Source organism: Acipenser ruthenus, chromosome 44, assembly GCF_902713425.1.
Source record: "Acipenser ruthenus chromosome 44, fAciRut3.2 maternal haplotype, whole genome shotgun sequence".
NCBI lineage: Eukaryota > Metazoa > Chordata > Actinopteri > Acipenseriformes > Acipenseridae > Acipenser > Acipenser ruthenus.
In genome coordinates this window covers 3,967,143-3,981,751 of record NC_081232.1, presented here as the reverse complement: position 1 = coordinate 3,981,751, position 14,609 = coordinate 3,967,143, and the positions used below count along the sequence as shown (strand labels likewise).

The following is a 14,609-nucleotide window of genomic DNA, read 5'->3' as shown; positions in this document are numbered from 1 at the left end:
ACATTTCAATTGTAAAATGTAATGCCTGCAGCACTTGATATTCCCAGGTGGTCTCCCATCCAAGTACTAACCAAGCCCAACACTGCTTAACTTCTGAGATCAGGCTTATTCAAGGTGGTGTGGCCGCAGGCGATTGCATTTCTGCTTTCATGACTTTTATGTTTAGTGAGCTGGGGGTGATTCCTCCAAAATTTCCTTTTGTCCTCCACACATTTCAATTGTAAAATGTAATTACAAAAATGTAATGCCTGCAGCACTTGATATTCCCAGGTGGTCTCCCATCCAAGTACTAACCAAGCCCAACATTGCTTAGCTTCTGAGATCAGACGAGATCAGGCTTATTCAAGGTGGTGTGGCCGCAGGCGATTGCATTTTTGCTTTCATGACTTTTATGTTTAGTGAGCTGGGGGTGAGTCCTCCAAAATTTCCTTTTGTCCTCCACACATTTCAATTGTAAAATGTAATGCCTGCAGCACTTGATATTCCCAGGTGGTCTCCCATCCAAGTACTAACCAAGCCCAACATTGCTTAGCTTCTGAGATCAGACGAGATCAGGCTTATTCAAGGTGGTGTGGCCGCAGGCGATTGCATTTCTGCTTTCATGACTTTTATGTTTAGTGAGCTGGGGGTGATTCCTCCAAAATTTCCTTTTGTCCTCCACACATTTCAATTGTAAAATGTAATGCCTGCAGCACTTGATATTCCCAGGTGGTCTCCCATCCAAGTACTAACCAAGCCCAACATTGCTTAGCTTCGGAAATCAGACGAGATCAGGCTTATTCAAGGTGGTGTGGCCGCAGGCGATTGCATTTCTGCTTTCATGACTTTTATGTTTAGTGAGCTGGGGGTGATTCCTCCAAAATTTCCTTTTGTCCTCCACACATTTCAATTGTAAAATGTAATGCCTGCAGCACTTGATATTCTCAGGTGGTCTCCCATCCAAGTACTAACCAAGCCCAACATTGCTTAGCTTCTGAGATCAGACGAGATCAGGCTTATTCAAGGTGGTGTGGCCGCAGGCGATTGCATTTCTGCTTTCATGACTTTTATGTTTAGTGAGCTGGGGGTGATTCCTCCAAAATTTCCTTTTGTCCTCCACACATTTCAATTGTAAAATGTAATGCCTGCAGCACTTGATATTCCCAGGTGGTCTCCCATCCAAGTACTAACCAAGCCCAACATTGCTTAGCTTCTGAGATCAGACGAGATCAGGCTTATTCAAGGTGGTGTGGCCGCAGGCGATTGCATTTCTGCTTTCATGACTTTTATGTTTAGTGAGCTGGGGGTGATTCCTCCAAAATTTCCTTTTGTCCTCCACACATTTCAATTGTAAAATGTAATTACAAAAATATAATGCCTGCAGCACTTGATATTCCCAGGTGGTCTCCCATCCAAGTACTAACCAAGCACAACATTGCTTAGCTTCTGAGATCAGACGAGATCAGGCTTATTCAAGGTGGTGTGGCCGCAGGCGATTGCATTTCTGCTTTCATGACTTTTATGTTTAGTGAGCTATGGGTGATTCCTCCAAAATTTCCTTTTGTCCTCCACACATTTCAATTGTAAAATGTAATGCCTGCAGCACTTGATATTCCCAGGTGGTTTCCCATCCAAGTACTAACCAAGCCCAACATTGCTTAGCTTCTGAGATCAGACGAGATCAGGCTTATTCAAGGTGGTGTGGCCGCAGGCGATTGCATTTCTGCTTTCATGACTTTTATGTTTAGTGAGCTGGGGGTGATTCCTCCAAAATTTCCTTTTGTCCTCCACACATTTCAATTGTAAAATGTAATGCCTGCAGCACTTGATATTCCCAGGTGGTCTCCCATCCAAGTACTAACCAAGCCCAACATTGCTTAGCTTCTGAGATCAGACGAGATCAGGCTTATTCAAGGTGGTGTGGCCGCAGGCGATTGCATTTCTGCTTTCATGACTTTTATGTTTAGTGAGCTGGGGGTGATTCCTCCAAAATTTCCTTTTGTCCTCCACACATTTCAATTGTAAAATGTAATTACAAAAATATAATGCCTGCAGCACTTGATATTCCCAGGTGGTCTCCCATCCAAGTACTAACCAAGCACAACATTGCTTAGCTTCTGAGATCAGACGAGATCAGGCTTATTCAAGGTGGTGTGGCCGCAGGCGATTGCATTTCTGCTTTCATGACTTTTATGTTTAGTGAGCTGGGGGTGATTCCTCCAAAATTTCCTTTTGTCCTCCACACATTTCAATTGTAAAATGTAATGCCTGCAGCACTTGATATTCCCAGATGGTCTCCCATCCAAGTACTAACCAAGCCCAACATTGCTTAGCTTCTGAGATCAGACGAGATCAGGCGAGATCACGCTTATTCAAGGTGGTGTGGCCGCAGGCGATTGCATTTCTGCTTTCATGATTTTTATGTTTAGTGAGCTGGGGGTGATTCCTCCAAAATTTCCTTTTGTCCTCCACACATTTCAATTGTAAAATGTAATGCCTGCAGCACTTGATATTCCCAGGTGGTCTCCCATCCAAGTACTAACCAAGCCCAACATTGCTTAGCTTCTGAGATCAGGCGAGATCAGACGAGATCAGACGAGATCAGGTTTATTCAAGGTAGTGTGGCCGCAGGTGATTGCATTTCTGCTTTCATGACTTTTATGTTTAGTGAGCTGGGGGTGATTCCTCCAAAATTTCCTTTTGTCCTCCACACATTTCAATTGTAAAATGTAATTACAAAAATTTAATGCCTGCAGCACTTGATATTACCAGGCAGTCACCCATCCAAGTACAACTTTGCTTAGCTTCTGAGATCAGACGAGATCAGGCTTATTCAAGGTGGTGTGGCCGCAGGCGATTGCATTTCTGCGCTCATGACTTTTATGTTTAGTGAGCTGGGGGTGATTCCTCCAAAATATCCTTTTGTCCTCCACACATTTCAATAGTAAAATGTAATTACAAATACATAATGCCTGCAGCACTTGATATTCCCAGGTGGTCTCCCATCCAAGTACTAACCAAGCCCAACATTGCTTAGCTTCTGAGATCAGACTTATTCAAGGCGGTGTGGCTGCAGGCGATTGCATTTCTGCTTTCATTACTTTTATGTTTAGTGAGCTTTGGGTGATTCCTCCAAAATTTCCTTTTGTCCACACATTTCAATTGTAAAATGTAATTACAAAAATGTAATGCCTGCAGCACTTGATATTCCCAGGTGGTCTCCCATCCAAGTACTAACCACGCCCAACATTGCTTAGCTTCTGAGATCAGACGAGATCAGGCTTATTCAAGGTGGTGTGGCCGCAGGCGATTGCATTTCTGCTTTCATTACTTTTATGTTTAGTGAGCTGGGGGTGATTCCTCCAAAATTTCCTTTTGTCCTCCACACATTTCAATTGTAAAATGTAATTACAAAAATGTAATGCCTGCAGCACTTGATATTCCCAGGTGGTCTCCCATCCAAGTACTAACCAAGCCCAACATTGCTTAGCTTCTGAGATCAGACGAGATCAGGCTTATTCAAGGTGGTGTGGCCGCAGGCGATTGCATTTCTGCTTTCATGACTTTTATGTTTAGTGAGCTGGGGGTGATTCCTCCAAAATTTCCTTTTGTCCTCCACACATTTCAATTATAAAATGTAATGCCTGCAGCACTTGATATTCCCAGGTGGTCTCCCATTCAAGTACTAACCAAGCCCAACACTGCTTAGCTTCTGAGATCAGACGAGATCAGGCTTATTCAAGGTGGTGTGGCCGCAGGCAATTGCATTTCTGCTTTCATGACTTTTATGTTTAGTGAGCTGGGGGTGATTCCTCCAAAATTTCCTTTTGTCCTCCACACATTTCAATTGTAAAATGTAATTACAAAAATGTAATACCTGCAGCACTTGATATTCCCAGGTGGTCTCCCATCCAAGTACAAACCAAGCCCAACATTGCTTAGCTTCTGAAATCAGACGAGATCAGGCTTATTCAAGGTGGTGTGGCCGCAGGCGATTGCATTTCTGCTTTCATGACTTTTATGTTTAGTGAGCTGGGGGTGATTCCTCCAAAATTTCCTTTTGTCCTCCACACATTTCAATTGTAAAATGTAATTACAAAAATGTAATGCCTGCAGCACTTGATATTCCCATGTGGTCTCCCATCCAAGTACTAACCAAGCCCAACATTGCTTAGCTTCTGAGATCAGGCTTATTCAAGGTGGTGTGGCTGCAGGCGATTGCATTTCTGCTTTCATGACTTTTATGTTTAGTGAGCTGGGGGTGATTCCTCCAAAATTTCCTTTTGTCCACACAATTCAATTGTAAAATGTAATTACAAAAATGTAATGCCTGCAGCACTTGATATTCCAAGGTGGTCTCCCATCCAAGTACTAACCAAGCCCAACATTGCTTAGCTTCTGAGAGCAGGCTTATTCAAGGTGGTGTGGCCGCAGGCGATTGCTTTTCTGCTTTCATGACTTTTATGTTTAGTGAGCTGGGGGTGATTCCTCTAAAATATACTTTTGTCCTCCACACATTTCAATTGTAAAATGTAATTACAAAAATGTAATGCCTGCAGCAGTTGATATTCCCAGGTGGTCTCCCATCCAAGTACTAACCAAGCCCAACATTGCTTAGCTTCTGAGATCAGACAAGATCAGGCTTATTCAAGGTGGTGTGGCCACAGGCGATTGCTTTTCTGCTTTCATGACTTTTATGTTTAGTGAGCTGGGGGTGATTCCTCTAAAATATCCTTTTGTCCTCCACACATTTCAATTGTAAAATGTAATTACAAAAATGTAATGCCTGCAGCACTTGATATTCCCAGGTGGTCTCCCATCCAAGTACTAACCAAGCCCAACATTGCTTAGCTTCTGAGATCAGGCTTATTCAAGGTGGTGTGGCCGCAGGCGATTGCTTTTCTGCTTTCATGACTTTTATGTTTAGTGAGCTGGGGGTGATTCCTCTAAAATTTCCTTTTGTCCTCCACACATTTCAATTGTAAAATGTAATGCCTGCAGCACTTGATATTCCCAGGTGGTCTCCCATCCAAGTACTAATCAAGCCCAACATTGCTTAGCTTCTGAGATCAGACGAGATCAGGCTTATTCAAGGTGGTGTGGCCGCAGGCGATTGCATTTCTGCGCTCATGACTTTTATGTTTAGTGAGCTGGGGGTGATTCCTCCAAAATTTCCTTTTGTCCTCCACACATTTCAATTGTAAAATGTAATTACAAAAATGTAATGCCTGCAGCACTTGATATTCCCAGGTGGTCTCCCATCCAAGTACTAACCAAGCCCAACATTGCTTAGCTTCTGAGATCAGGCTTATTCAAGGTGGTGTGGCCGCAGGCGATTGCATTTCTGCTTTCATGACTTTTATGTTTAGTGAGCTGGGGGTGATTCCTCCAAAATTTCCTTTTGTCCTCCACACATTTCAATTGTAAAATGTAATTACAAAAATGTAATGCCTGCAGCACTTGATATTCCCAGGTGGTCTCCCATTCAAGTACTAACCAAGCCCAACATTGCTTAGCTTCTGAGATCAGGCTTATTCAAGGTGGTGTGGCCGCAGGCGATTGCTTTTCTGCTTTCATGACTTTTATGTTTAGTGAGCTGGGGGTGATTCCTCTAAAATTTCCTTTTGTCCTCCACACATTTCAATTGTAAAATGTAATTACAAAAATGTAATGCCTGCAGCACTTGATATTCCCAGGTGGTCTCCCATCCAAGTACTAACCAAGCCCAACATTGCTTAGCTTCTGAGATCAGGCTTATTCAAGGTGGTGTGGCCGCAGACGATTGCATTTCTGCTTTCATGACTTTTATGTTTAGTGAGCTGGGGGTGATTCCTCCAAAATTTCCTTTTGTCCTCCACACATTTCAATTGTAAAATGTAATTACAAAAATGTAATGCCTGCAGCACTTGATATTCCCAGGTGGTCTCCCATCCAAGTACTAACCAAGCCCAACATTGCTTAGCTTCTGAGAACAGGCTTATTCAAGGTGGTGTGGCCGCAGGCGATTGCTTTTCTGCTTTCATGACTTTTATGTTTAGTGAGCTGGGGGTGATTCCTCTAAAATTTCCTTTTGTCCTCCACACATTTCAATTGTAAAATGTAATGCCTGCAGCACTTGATATTCCCAGGTGGTCTCCCATCCAAGTACTAACCACGCCCAACATTGCTTAGCTTCTGAGATCAGACGAGATCAGGCTTATTCAAGGTGGTGTGGCCGCAGGCGATTGCATTGCTGCTCTCATGACTTTTATGTTTAGTGAGCTGGGGGTGATTCCTCCAAAATTTCCTTTTGTCCTCCACACATTTCAATTGTAAAATGTAATGCCTGCAGCACTTGATATTCCCAGGTGGTCTCCCATCCAAGTACTAACCAAGCCCAACATTGCTTAGCTTCTGAGATCAGGCTTATTCAAGGTAGTGTGGCCGCAGGCGACTGCATTTCTGCTTTCATGACTTTTATGTTTAGTGAGCTGGGGGTGATTCCTCCAAAATTTCCTTTTGTCCTCCACACATTTCAATTGTAAAATGTAATTACAAAAATGTAATGCCTGCAGCACTTGATATTCCCAGGTGGTCTCCCATCCAAGTACTAACCAAGCCCAACATTGCTTAATTTCTGAGATCAGGCTTATTCAAGGTGGTGTGGCCGCAGGCGATTGCATTTCTGCTTTCATGACTTTCATGTTTAGTGAGCTGGGGGTGATTCCTCCAAAATTTCCTTTTGTCCTCCACACATTTCAATTGTAAAATGTAATGCCTGCAGCACTTGATATTCCCAGGTGGTCTCCCATCCAAGTACTAACCAAGCCCAACATTGCTTAGCTTCTGAGATCAGGCGAGATCAGGCTTATTCAAGGTGGTGTGGCCGCAGGCGATTGCATTTCTGCTTTCATGACTTTTATGTTTAGTGAGCTGGGGGTGATTCCTCCAAAATTTCCTTTTGTCCTCCACACATTTCAATTGTAAAATGTAATGCCTGCAGCACTTGATATTCCCAGGTGGTCTCCCATCCAAGTACTAACCAAGCCCAACATTGCTTAGCTTCTGAGATCAGGCTTATTCAAGGTGGTGTGGCCGCAGGAGATTGCATTTCTGCTTTCATGACTTTTATGTTTAGTGAGCTGGGGGTGATTCCTCCAAAATTTCCTTTTGGCCTCCACACATTTCAATTGTAAAATGTAATTACAAAAATGTAATGCCTGCAGCACTTGATATTCCCAGGTGGTCTCCCATCCAAGTACTAACCAAGCCCAACATTGCTTAGCTTCTGAGATCAGGCTTATTCAAGGTGGTGTGGCCGCAGGCGATTGCATTTCTGCTTTCATGACTTTTATGTTTAGTGAGCTGGGGGTGATTCCTCCAAAATTTCCTTTTGTCCTCCACACATTTCAATTGTAAAATGTAATGCCTGCAGCACTTGATATTCCCAGGTGGTCTCCCATCCAAGTACTAACCAAGCCCAACATTGCTTAGCTTCTGAGATCAGGCGAGATCAGGCTTATTCAAGGTGGTGTGGCCGCAGGCGATTGCATTTCTGCTTTCATGACTTTTATGTTTAGTGAGCTGGGGGTGATTCCTCCAAAATTTCCTTTTGTCCTCCACACATTTCAATTGTAAAATGTAATTACAAAAATGTAATGCCTGCAGCACTTGATATTCCCAGGTGGTCTCCCATCCAAGTACTAACCAAGCCCAACATTGCTTAGCTTCTGAGATCAGGCTTATTCAAGGTGGTGTGGCCGCAGGCGATTGCATTTCTGCTTTCATGACTTTTATGTTTAGGGAGCTGGGGGTGATTCCTCCAAAATTTCCTTTTGTCCTCCACACATTTCAATTGTAAAATGTAATGCTTGCAGCACTTGATATTCCCAGGTGGTCTCCCATCCAAGTACTAACCAAGCCCAACATTGCTTAGCTTCTGAGATCAGACTTATTCAAGGTGGTGTGGCCGCAGGCGATTGCATTTCTGCTTTCATGACTTTTATGTTTAGTGAGCTGGGGGTGATTCCTCCAAAATTTCCTTTTGTCCTCCACACATTTCAATTGTAAAATGTAATGCCTGCAGCACTTGATATTCCCGGGTGGTCTCCCATCCAAGTACTAACCAAGCCCAACATTGCTTAGCTTCTGAGATCAGACTTATTCAAGGTGGTGTGGCCGCAGGCGATTGCATTTCTGCTTTCATGACTTTTATGTTTAGTGAGCTGGGGGTGATTCCTCCAAAATTTCCTTTTGGCCTCCACACATTTCAATTGTAAAATGTAATTACAAAAATGTAATGCCTGCAGCACTTGATATTCCCAGGTGGTCTCCCATCCAAGTACTAACCAAGCCCAACATTGCTTAGCTTCTGAGATCAGGCAAGATCAGGCTTATTCAAAGTGGTGTGGCCGCAGGCGATTGCATTTCTGCTTTCATGACTTTTATGTTTAGTGAGCTGGGGGTGATTCCTCCAAAATTTCCTTTTGTCCTCCACACATTTCAATTGTAAAATGTAATTACAAAAATGTAATGCCTGCAGCACTTGATATTCCCAGGTGGTCTCCCATCCAAGTACTAACCAAGCCCAACATTGCTTAGCTTCTGAGATCAGGCTTATTCAAGGTGGTGTGGCCGCAGGAGATTGCATTTCTGCTTTCATGACTTTTATGTTTAGTGAGCTGGGGGTGATTCCTCCAAAATTTCCTTTTGTCCTCCACACATTTCAATTGTAAAATGTAATGCCTGCAGCACTTGATATTCCCAGGTGGTCTCCCATCCAAGTACTAACCAAGCCCAACATTGCTTAGCTTCTGAGATCAGACGAGTTCAGGCTTATTCAAGGTGGTGTGGCCGCAGGCGATTGCATTTCTGCTTTCATGACTTTTATGTTTAGTGAGCTGGGGGTGATTCCTCCAAAATTTCCTTTTGTCCTCCACACATTTCAATTGTAAAATGTAATTACAAAAATGTAATGCCTGCAGCACTTGATATTCCCAGGTGGTCTCCCATCCAAGTACAAATCAAGCCCAACATTGCTTAGCTTCTGAGATCAGACGAGATCAGGCTTATTCAAGGTGGTGTGGCCGCAGGCGATTGCATTTCTGCTTTCATGGCTTTTATGTTTAGTGAGCTGGGGGTGATTCCGCCAAAATTTCCTTTTGTCCTCCACACATTTCAATTGTAAAATGTAATGCCTGCAGCACTTGATATTCCCAGGTGGTCTCCCATCCAAGTACTAACCAAGCCCAACATTGCTTAGCTTCTGAGATCAGACTTATTCAAGGTGGTGTGGCCGCAGGCGATTGCATTTCTGCTTTCATGACTTTTATGTTTAGTGAGCTGGGGGTGATTCCTCCAAAATTTCCTTTTGTCCTCCACACATTTCAATTGTAAAATGTAATGCCTGCAGCACTTGATATTCCCAGGTGGTCTCCCATCCAAGTACTAACCAAGCCCAACATTGCTTAGATTCTGAGATCAGACGAGATCAGGCTCATTCAAGGTGGTGTGGCCGCAGGCGATTGCATTTCTGCTTTCATGACTTTTATGTTTAGTGAGCTGGGGGTGATTCCTCCAAAATTTCCTTTTGTCCTCCACACATTTCAATTGTAAAATGTAATGCCTGCAGCACTTGATATTCCCAGGTGGTTTCCCATCCAAGTACTAACCAAGCCCAACATTGCTTAGCTTCTGAGATCAGGCAAGATCAGGCTTATTCAAGGTGGTGTGGCCGCAGGCGATTGCATTTCTGCTTTCATGACTTTTATGTTTAGTGAGCTGGGGGTGATTCCTCCAAAATTTCCTTTTGTCCTCCACACATTTCAATTGTAAAATGTAATTACAAAAATGTAATGCCTGCAGCACTTGATATTCCCAGGTGGTCTCCCATCCAAGTACAAATCAAGCCCAACATTGCTTAGCTTCTGAGATCAGACGAGATCAGGCTTATTCAAGGTGGTGTGGCCGCAGGCGATTGCATTTCTGCTTTCATGACTTTTATGTTTAGTGAGCTGGGGGTGATTCCTCCAAAATTTCCTTTTGGCCTCCACACATTTCAATTGTAAAATGTAATTACAAAAATGTAATGCCTGCAGCACTTGATATTCCCAGGTGGTTTCCCATCCAAGTACTAACCAAGCCCAACATTGCTTAGCTTCTGAGATCAGGCAAGATCAGGCTTATTCAAGGTGGTGTGGCCGCAGGCGATTGCATTTCTGCTTTCATGACTTTTATGTTTAGTGAGCTGGGGGTGATTCCTCCAAAATTTCCTTTTGTCCTCCACACATTTCAATTGTAAAATGTAATGCCTGCAGCACTTGATATTCCCAGGTGGTCTCCCATCCAAGTACTAACCAAGCCCAACATTGCTTAGCTTCCGAGATCAGACTTATTCAAGGTGGTGTGGCCGCAGGCGATTGCATTTCTGCTTTCATGACTTTTATGTTTAGTGAGCTGGGGGTGATTCCTCCAAAATTTCCTTTTGTCCTCCACACATTTCAATTGTAAAATGTAATGCCTGCAGCACTTGATATTCCCAGGTGGTCTCCCATCCAAGTACTAACCAAGCCCAACATTGCTTAGCTTCTGAGATCAGACGAGATCAGGCTCATTCAAGGTGGTGTGGCCGCAGGCGATTGCATTTCTGCTTTCATGACTTTTATGTTTAGTGAGCTGGGGGTGATTCCTCCAAAATTTCCTTTTGTCCTCCACACATTTCAATTGTAAAATGTAATGCCTGCAGCACTTGATATTCCCAGGTGGTCTCCCATCCAAGTACTAACCAAGCCCAACATTGCTTAGCTTCTGAGATCAGGCGAGATCAGGCTTATTCAAGGTGGTGTGGCTGCAGGCGATTGCATTTCTGCTTTCATGACTTTTATGTTTAGTGAGCTGGGGGTGATTCCTCCAAAATTTCCTTTTGTCCTCCACACATTTCAATTGTAAAATGTAATTACAAAAATGTAATGCCTGCAGCACTTGATATTCCCAGGTGGTCTCCCATCCAAGTACTAACCAAGCCCAACATTGCTTAGCTTCTGAGATCAGGCGAGATCAGGCTTATTCAAGGTGGTGTGGCCGCAGGCGATTGCATTTCTGCTTTCATGACTTTTATGTTTAGTGAGCTGGGGGTGATTCCTCCAAAATTTCCTTTTGTCCTCCACACATTTCAATTGTAAAATGTAATTACAAAAATGTAATGCCTGCAGCACTTGATATTCCCAGGTGGTCTCCCATCCAAGTACTAACCAAGCCCAACATTGCTTAGCTTCTGAGATCAGACTTATTCAAGGTGGTGTGGCCGCAGGCGATTGCATTTCTGCTTTCATGACTTTTATGTTTAGGGAGCTTGGGGTGATTCCTCCAAAATTTCCTTTTGTCCTCCACACATTTCAATTGTAAAATGTAATGCCTGCAGCACTTGATATTCCCAGGTGGTCTCCCATCCAAGTACTAACCAAGCCCAACATTGCTTAGCTTCTGAGATCAGACGAGATCAGGCTTATTCAAGGTGGTGTGGCCGCAGGCGATTGCATTTCTGCTTTCATGACTTTTATATTTAGTGAGCTGGGGGTGATTCCTCCAAAATTTCCTTTTGTCCTCCACACATTTCAATTGTAAAATGTAATGCCTGCAGCACTTGATATTCCCAGGTGGTCTCCCATCCAAGTACTAACCAAGCCCAACATTGCTTAGCTTCTGAGATCAGGCGAGATCAGGCTTATTCAAGGTGGTGTGGCTGCAGGCGATTGCATTTCTGCTTTCATGACTTTTATGTTTAGTGAGCTGGGGGTGATTCCTCCAAAATTTCCTTTTGTCCTCCACACATTTCAATTGTAAAATGTAATTACAAAAATGTAATGCCTGCAGCACTTGATATTCCCAGGTGGTCTCCCATCCAAGTACTAACCAAGCCCAACATTGCTTAGCTTCTGAGATCAGGCTTATTCAAGGTGGTGTGGCCGCAGGAGATTGCATTTCTGCTTTCATGACTTTTATGTTTAGTGAGCTGGGGGTGATTCCTCCAAAATTTCCTTTTGGCCTCCACACATTTCAATTGTAAAATGTAATTACAAAAATGTAATGCCTGCAGCACTTGATATTCCCAGGTGGTTTCCCATCCAAGTACTAACCAAGCCCAACATTGCTTAGCTTCTGAGATCAGGCAAGATCAGGCTTATTCAAGGTGGTGTGGCCGCAGGCGATTGCATTTCTGCTTTCATGACTTTTATGTTTAGTGAGCTGGGGGTGATTCCTCCAAAATTTCCTTTTGTCCTCCACACATTTCAATTGTAAAATGTAATGCCTGCAGCACTTGATATTCCCAGGTGGTCTCCCATCCAAGTACTAACCAAGCCCAACATTGCTTAGCTTCCGAGATCAGACTTATTCAAGGTGGTGTGGCCGCAGGCGATTGCATTTCTGCTTTCATGACTTTTATGTTTAGTGAGCTGGGGGTGATTCCTCCAAAATTTCCTTTTGTCCTCCACACATTTCAATTGTAAAATGTAATGCCTGCAGCACTTGATATTCCCAGGTGGTCTCCCATCCAAGTACTAACCAAGCCCAACATTGCTTAGCTTCTGAGATCAGACGAGATCAGGCTCATTCAAGGTGGTGTGGCCGCAGGCGATTGCATTTCTGCTTTCATGACTTTTATGTTTAGTGAGCTGGGGGTGATTCCTCCAAAATTTCCTTTTGTCCTCCACACATTTCAATTGTAAAATGTAATGCCTGCAGCACTTGATATTCCCAGGTGGTCTCCCATCCAAGTACTAACCAAGCCCAACATTGCTTAGCTTCTGAGATCAGGCGAGATCAGGCTTATTCAAGGTGGTGTGGCTGCAGGCGATTGCATTTCTGCTTTCATGACTTTTATGTTTAGTGAGCTGGGGGTGATTCCTCCAAAATTTCCTTTTGTCCTCCACACATTTCAATTGTAAAATGTAATTACAAAAATGTAATGCCTGCAGCACTTGATATTCCCAGGTGGTCTCCCATCCAAGTACTAACCAAGCCCAACATTGCTTAGCTTCTGAGATCAGGCGAGATCAGGCTTATTCAAGGTGGTGTGGCCGCAGGCGATTGCATTTCTGCTTTCATGACTTTTATGTTTAGTGAGCTGGGGGTGATTCCTCCAAAATTTCCTTTTGTCCTCCACACATTTCAATTGTAAAATGTAATTACAAAAATGTAATGCCTGCAGCACTTGATATTCCCAGGTGGTCTCCCATCCAAGTACTAACCAAGCCCAACATTGCTTAGCTTCTGAGATCAGACTTATTCAAGGTGGTGTGGCCGCAGGCGATTGCATTTCTGCTTTCATGACTTTTATGTTTAGGGAGCTTGGGGTGATTCCTCCAAAATTTCCTTTTGTCCTCCACACATTTCAATTGTAAAATGTAATGCCTGCAGCACTTGATATTCCCAGGTGGTCTCCCATCCAAGTACTAACCAAGCCCAACATTGCTTAGCTTCTGAGATCAGACGAGATCAGGCTTATTCAAGGTGGTGTGGCCGCAGGCGATTGCATTTCTGCTTTCATGACTTTTATATTTAGTGAGCTGGGGGTGATTCCTCCAAAATTTCCTTTTGTCCTCCACACATTTCAATTGTAAAATGTAATGCCTGCAGCACTTGATATTCCCAGGTGGTCTCCCATCCAAGTACTAACCAAGCCCAACATTGCTTAGCTTCTGAGATCAGGCGAGATCAGGCTTATTCAAGGTGGTGTGGCTGCAGGCGATTGCATTTCTGCTTTCATGACTTTTATGTTTAGTGAGCTGGGGGTGATTCCTCCAAAATTTCCTTTTGTCCTCCACACATTTCAATTGTAAAATGTAATTACAAAAATGTAATGCCTGCAGCACTTGATATTCCCAGGTGGTCTCCCATCCAAGTACTAACCAAGCCCAACATTGCTTAGCTTCTGAGATCAGGCTTATTCAAGGTGGTGTGGCCGCAGGAGATTGCATTTCTGCTTTCATGACTTTTATGTTTAGTGAGCTGGGGGTGATTCCTCCAAAATTTCCTTTTGGCCTCCACACATTTCAATTGTAAAATGTAATTACAAAAATGTAATGCCTGCAGCACTTGATATTCCCAGGTGGTTTCCCATCCAAGTACTAACCAAGCCCAACATTGCTTAGCTTCTGAGATCAGGCAAGATCAGGCTTATTCAAGGTGGTGTGGCCGCAGGCGATTGCATTTCTGCTTTCATGACTTTTATGTTTAGTGAGCTGGGGGTGATTCCTCCAAAATTTCCTTTTGTCCTCCACACATTTCAATTGTAAAATGTAATGCCTGCAGCACTTGATATTCCCAGGTGGTCTCCCATCCAAGTACTAACCAAGCCCAACATTGCTTAGCTTCCGAGATCAGACTTATTCAAGGTGGTGTGGCCGCAGGCGATTGCATTTCTGCTTTCATGACTTTTATGTTTAGTGAGCTGGGGGTGATTCCTCCAAAATTTCCTTTTGTCCTCCACACATTTCAATTGTAAAATGTAATGCCTGCAGCACTTGATATTCCCAGGTGGTCTCCCATCCAAGTACTAACCAAGCCCAACATTGCTTAGCTTCTGAGATCAGACGAGATCAGGCTCATTCAAGGTGGTGTGGCCGCAGGCGATTGCATTTCTGCTTTCATGA

At 43.5% G+C, this 14,609-nt stretch overlaps 31 non-coding genes and 34 pseudogenes across 31 annotated transcripts; all 65 read right to left on the bottom strand.

Moving 5' to 3' along the window:
• Positions 1-22: 22 nt before the first annotated feature.
• Positions 23-131, bottom strand: LOC131715248 (5S ribosomal RNA; annotated as a pseudogene).
• A 114-nt stretch (positions 132-245) lies between these two features.
• On the bottom strand, positions 246-364 carry LOC117967536 (5S ribosomal RNA). The gene has a single exon (XR_004662082.1). It is a non-coding gene; the product is annotated as a 5S ribosomal RNA (ribosomal RNA).
• Positions 365-464: 100 nt separating this feature from the next.
• LOC117967428 (5S ribosomal RNA) lies at positions 465-583 on the bottom strand. The gene has a single exon (XR_004662049.2). It is a non-coding gene; the product is annotated as a 5S ribosomal RNA (ribosomal RNA).
• Positions 584-683: 100 nt separating this feature from the next.
• On the bottom strand, positions 684-802 carry LOC117967473 (5S ribosomal RNA; annotated as a pseudogene).
• Positions 803-902: 100 nt separating this feature from the next.
• LOC117967535 (5S ribosomal RNA) lies at positions 903-1,021 on the bottom strand. The gene has a single exon (XR_004662081.2). It is a non-coding gene; the product is annotated as a 5S ribosomal RNA (ribosomal RNA).
• A 100-nt stretch (positions 1,022-1,121) lies between these two features.
• On the bottom strand, positions 1,122-1,240 carry LOC131716925 (5S ribosomal RNA). Its single transcript, XR_009315810.1, has one exon. It is a non-coding gene; the product is annotated as a 5S ribosomal RNA (ribosomal RNA).
• A 114-nt stretch (positions 1,241-1,354) lies between these two features.
• LOC117967414 (5S ribosomal RNA) lies at positions 1,355-1,473 on the bottom strand. Its single transcript, XR_004662035.2, has one exon. It is a non-coding gene; the product is annotated as a 5S ribosomal RNA (ribosomal RNA).
• Positions 1,474-1,573: 100 nt separating this feature from the next.
• Positions 1,574-1,692, bottom strand: LOC117967533 (5S ribosomal RNA). Its single transcript, XR_004662079.2, has one exon. It is a non-coding gene; the product is annotated as a 5S ribosomal RNA (ribosomal RNA).
• Positions 1,693-1,792: 100 nt separating this feature from the next.
• On the bottom strand, positions 1,793-1,911 carry LOC117967431 (5S ribosomal RNA). Its single transcript, XR_004662052.2, has one exon. It is a non-coding gene; the product is annotated as a 5S ribosomal RNA (ribosomal RNA).
• Positions 1,912-2,025: 114 nt separating this feature from the next.
• Positions 2,026-2,144, bottom strand: LOC131712631 (5S ribosomal RNA). The gene has a single exon (XR_009314522.1). It is a non-coding gene; the product is annotated as a 5S ribosomal RNA (ribosomal RNA).
• Positions 2,145-2,244: 100 nt separating this feature from the next.
• On the bottom strand, positions 2,245-2,373 carry LOC117967433 (5S ribosomal RNA; annotated as a pseudogene).
• A 100-nt stretch (positions 2,374-2,473) lies between these two features.
• On the bottom strand, positions 2,474-2,612 carry LOC117967531 (5S ribosomal RNA; annotated as a pseudogene).
• A 336-nt stretch (positions 2,613-2,948) lies between these two features.
• Positions 2,949-3,057, bottom strand: LOC131715936 (5S ribosomal RNA; annotated as a pseudogene).
• Positions 3,058-3,168: 111 nt separating this feature from the next.
• Positions 3,169-3,287, bottom strand: LOC131711350 (5S ribosomal RNA). The gene has a single exon (XR_009313234.1). It is a non-coding gene; the product is annotated as a 5S ribosomal RNA (ribosomal RNA).
• A 114-nt stretch (positions 3,288-3,401) lies between these two features.
• LOC131716924 (5S ribosomal RNA) lies at positions 3,402-3,520 on the bottom strand. Its single transcript, XR_009315809.1, has one exon. It is a non-coding gene; the product is annotated as a 5S ribosomal RNA (ribosomal RNA).
• A 100-nt stretch (positions 3,521-3,620) lies between these two features.
• On the bottom strand, positions 3,621-3,739 carry LOC131711180 (5S ribosomal RNA). The gene has a single exon (XR_009313062.1). It is a non-coding gene; the product is annotated as a 5S ribosomal RNA (ribosomal RNA).
• Positions 3,740-3,853: 114 nt separating this feature from the next.
• Positions 3,854-3,972, bottom strand: LOC131713410 (5S ribosomal RNA; annotated as a pseudogene).
• A 114-nt stretch (positions 3,973-4,086) lies between these two features.
• Positions 4,087-4,195, bottom strand: LOC131715364 (5S ribosomal RNA; annotated as a pseudogene).
• Positions 4,196-4,306: 111 nt separating this feature from the next.
• On the bottom strand, positions 4,307-4,415 carry LOC131716374 (5S ribosomal RNA; annotated as a pseudogene).
• A 114-nt stretch (positions 4,416-4,529) lies between these two features.
• On the bottom strand, positions 4,530-4,648 carry LOC131714130 (5S ribosomal RNA; annotated as a pseudogene).
• Positions 4,649-4,762: 114 nt separating this feature from the next.
• LOC131714805 (5S ribosomal RNA) lies at positions 4,763-4,871 on the bottom strand (annotated as a pseudogene).
• Positions 4,872-4,971: 100 nt separating this feature from the next.
• On the bottom strand, positions 4,972-5,090 carry LOC131716926 (5S ribosomal RNA). Its single transcript, XR_009315811.1, has one exon. It is a non-coding gene; the product is annotated as a 5S ribosomal RNA (ribosomal RNA).
• Positions 5,091-5,204: 114 nt separating this feature from the next.
• LOC131714804 (5S ribosomal RNA) lies at positions 5,205-5,313 on the bottom strand (annotated as a pseudogene).
• A 114-nt stretch (positions 5,314-5,427) lies between these two features.
• LOC131715464 (5S ribosomal RNA) lies at positions 5,428-5,536 on the bottom strand (annotated as a pseudogene).
• A 114-nt stretch (positions 5,537-5,650) lies between these two features.
• Positions 5,651-5,759, bottom strand: LOC131715416 (5S ribosomal RNA; annotated as a pseudogene).
• A 114-nt stretch (positions 5,760-5,873) lies between these two features.
• On the bottom strand, positions 5,874-5,982 carry LOC131716049 (5S ribosomal RNA; annotated as a pseudogene).
• Positions 5,983-6,082: 100 nt separating this feature from the next.
• LOC131711349 (5S ribosomal RNA) lies at positions 6,083-6,201 on the bottom strand. The gene has a single exon (XR_009313233.1). It is a non-coding gene; the product is annotated as a 5S ribosomal RNA (ribosomal RNA).
• Positions 6,202-6,301: 100 nt separating this feature from the next.
• On the bottom strand, positions 6,302-6,410 carry LOC131715596 (5S ribosomal RNA; annotated as a pseudogene).
• Positions 6,411-6,524: 114 nt separating this feature from the next.
• On the bottom strand, positions 6,525-6,633 carry LOC131714367 (5S ribosomal RNA; annotated as a pseudogene).
• A 100-nt stretch (positions 6,634-6,733) lies between these two features.
• Positions 6,734-6,852, bottom strand: LOC131711594 (5S ribosomal RNA). The gene has a single exon (XR_009313480.1). It is a non-coding gene; the product is annotated as a 5S ribosomal RNA (ribosomal RNA).
• A 100-nt stretch (positions 6,853-6,952) lies between these two features.
• LOC131715589 (5S ribosomal RNA) lies at positions 6,953-7,061 on the bottom strand (annotated as a pseudogene).
• A 114-nt stretch (positions 7,062-7,175) lies between these two features.
• LOC131714803 (5S ribosomal RNA) lies at positions 7,176-7,284 on the bottom strand (annotated as a pseudogene).
• A 100-nt stretch (positions 7,285-7,384) lies between these two features.
• LOC131711593 (5S ribosomal RNA) lies at positions 7,385-7,503 on the bottom strand. Its single transcript, XR_009313479.1, has one exon. It is a non-coding gene; the product is annotated as a 5S ribosomal RNA (ribosomal RNA).
• A 114-nt stretch (positions 7,504-7,617) lies between these two features.
• LOC131714801 (5S ribosomal RNA) lies at positions 7,618-7,726 on the bottom strand (annotated as a pseudogene).
• A 100-nt stretch (positions 7,727-7,826) lies between these two features.
• LOC131716286 (5S ribosomal RNA) lies at positions 7,827-7,935 on the bottom strand (annotated as a pseudogene).
• A 100-nt stretch (positions 7,936-8,035) lies between these two features.
• On the bottom strand, positions 8,036-8,144 carry LOC131716069 (5S ribosomal RNA; annotated as a pseudogene).
• A 114-nt stretch (positions 8,145-8,258) lies between these two features.
• Positions 8,259-8,377, bottom strand: LOC131712899 (5S ribosomal RNA). The gene has a single exon (XR_009314786.1). It is a non-coding gene; the product is annotated as a 5S ribosomal RNA (ribosomal RNA).
• Positions 8,378-8,491: 114 nt separating this feature from the next.
• LOC131715588 (5S ribosomal RNA) lies at positions 8,492-8,600 on the bottom strand (annotated as a pseudogene).
• A 100-nt stretch (positions 8,601-8,700) lies between these two features.
• LOC131711020 (5S ribosomal RNA) lies at positions 8,701-8,819 on the bottom strand. The gene has a single exon (XR_009312902.1). It is a non-coding gene; the product is annotated as a 5S ribosomal RNA (ribosomal RNA).
• Positions 8,820-8,933: 114 nt separating this feature from the next.
• On the bottom strand, positions 8,934-9,052 carry LOC131709800 (5S ribosomal RNA). The gene has a single exon (XR_009311663.1). It is a non-coding gene; the product is annotated as a 5S ribosomal RNA (ribosomal RNA).
• A 100-nt stretch (positions 9,053-9,152) lies between these two features.
• Positions 9,153-9,261, bottom strand: LOC131715763 (5S ribosomal RNA; annotated as a pseudogene).
• Positions 9,262-9,361: 100 nt separating this feature from the next.
• LOC131719224 (5S ribosomal RNA) lies at positions 9,362-9,480 on the bottom strand. Its single transcript, XR_009318120.1, has one exon. It is a non-coding gene; the product is annotated as a 5S ribosomal RNA (ribosomal RNA).
• A 100-nt stretch (positions 9,481-9,580) lies between these two features.
• LOC131713775 (5S ribosomal RNA) lies at positions 9,581-9,699 on the bottom strand (annotated as a pseudogene).
• A 114-nt stretch (positions 9,700-9,813) lies between these two features.
• LOC131709799 (5S ribosomal RNA) lies at positions 9,814-9,932 on the bottom strand. Its single transcript, XR_009311662.1, has one exon. It is a non-coding gene; the product is annotated as a 5S ribosomal RNA (ribosomal RNA).
• Positions 9,933-10,046: 114 nt separating this feature from the next.
• LOC131713774 (5S ribosomal RNA) lies at positions 10,047-10,165 on the bottom strand (annotated as a pseudogene).
• Positions 10,166-10,265: 100 nt separating this feature from the next.
• LOC131716129 (5S ribosomal RNA) lies at positions 10,266-10,374 on the bottom strand (annotated as a pseudogene).
• Positions 10,375-10,474: 100 nt separating this feature from the next.
• LOC131718368 (5S ribosomal RNA) lies at positions 10,475-10,593 on the bottom strand. The gene has a single exon (XR_009317267.1). It is a non-coding gene; the product is annotated as a 5S ribosomal RNA (ribosomal RNA).
• Positions 10,594-10,693: 100 nt separating this feature from the next.
• On the bottom strand, positions 10,694-10,812 carry LOC131711948 (5S ribosomal RNA). The gene has a single exon (XR_009313837.1). It is a non-coding gene; the product is annotated as a 5S ribosomal RNA (ribosomal RNA).
• A 114-nt stretch (positions 10,813-10,926) lies between these two features.
• On the bottom strand, positions 10,927-11,045 carry LOC131711592 (5S ribosomal RNA). The gene has a single exon (XR_009313478.1). It is a non-coding gene; the product is annotated as a 5S ribosomal RNA (ribosomal RNA).
• Positions 11,046-11,159: 114 nt separating this feature from the next.
• LOC131715762 (5S ribosomal RNA) lies at positions 11,160-11,268 on the bottom strand (annotated as a pseudogene).
• A 100-nt stretch (positions 11,269-11,368) lies between these two features.
• Positions 11,369-11,487, bottom strand: LOC131716923 (5S ribosomal RNA). The gene has a single exon (XR_009315808.1). It is a non-coding gene; the product is annotated as a 5S ribosomal RNA (ribosomal RNA).
• A 100-nt stretch (positions 11,488-11,587) lies between these two features.
• LOC131711947 (5S ribosomal RNA) lies at positions 11,588-11,706 on the bottom strand. Its single transcript, XR_009313836.1, has one exon. It is a non-coding gene; the product is annotated as a 5S ribosomal RNA (ribosomal RNA).
• A 114-nt stretch (positions 11,707-11,820) lies between these two features.
• On the bottom strand, positions 11,821-11,929 carry LOC131715587 (5S ribosomal RNA; annotated as a pseudogene).
• A 114-nt stretch (positions 11,930-12,043) lies between these two features.
• On the bottom strand, positions 12,044-12,162 carry LOC131713773 (5S ribosomal RNA; annotated as a pseudogene).
• A 100-nt stretch (positions 12,163-12,262) lies between these two features.
• On the bottom strand, positions 12,263-12,371 carry LOC131716128 (5S ribosomal RNA; annotated as a pseudogene).
• Positions 12,372-12,471: 100 nt separating this feature from the next.
• Positions 12,472-12,590, bottom strand: LOC131718357 (5S ribosomal RNA). The gene has a single exon (XR_009317256.1). It is a non-coding gene; the product is annotated as a 5S ribosomal RNA (ribosomal RNA).
• A 100-nt stretch (positions 12,591-12,690) lies between these two features.
• Positions 12,691-12,809, bottom strand: LOC131711946 (5S ribosomal RNA). The gene has a single exon (XR_009313835.1). It is a non-coding gene; the product is annotated as a 5S ribosomal RNA (ribosomal RNA).
• A 114-nt stretch (positions 12,810-12,923) lies between these two features.
• On the bottom strand, positions 12,924-13,042 carry LOC131711591 (5S ribosomal RNA). Its single transcript, XR_009313477.1, has one exon. It is a non-coding gene; the product is annotated as a 5S ribosomal RNA (ribosomal RNA).
• Positions 13,043-13,156: 114 nt separating this feature from the next.
• Positions 13,157-13,265, bottom strand: LOC131715761 (5S ribosomal RNA; annotated as a pseudogene).
• Positions 13,266-13,365: 100 nt separating this feature from the next.
• Positions 13,366-13,484, bottom strand: LOC131716921 (5S ribosomal RNA). The gene has a single exon (XR_009315806.1). It is a non-coding gene; the product is annotated as a 5S ribosomal RNA (ribosomal RNA).
• A 100-nt stretch (positions 13,485-13,584) lies between these two features.
• LOC131711945 (5S ribosomal RNA) lies at positions 13,585-13,703 on the bottom strand. The gene has a single exon (XR_009313834.1). It is a non-coding gene; the product is annotated as a 5S ribosomal RNA (ribosomal RNA).
• Positions 13,704-13,817: 114 nt separating this feature from the next.
• LOC131715586 (5S ribosomal RNA) lies at positions 13,818-13,926 on the bottom strand (annotated as a pseudogene).
• Positions 13,927-14,040: 114 nt separating this feature from the next.
• On the bottom strand, positions 14,041-14,159 carry LOC131713772 (5S ribosomal RNA; annotated as a pseudogene).
• A 100-nt stretch (positions 14,160-14,259) lies between these two features.
• Positions 14,260-14,368, bottom strand: LOC131716127 (5S ribosomal RNA; annotated as a pseudogene).
• A 100-nt stretch (positions 14,369-14,468) lies between these two features.
• On the bottom strand, positions 14,469-14,587 carry LOC131718346 (5S ribosomal RNA). Its single transcript, XR_009317245.1, has one exon. It is a non-coding gene; the product is annotated as a 5S ribosomal RNA (ribosomal RNA).
• Between the last annotated feature and the right edge of the window lie 22 nt (positions 14,588-14,609).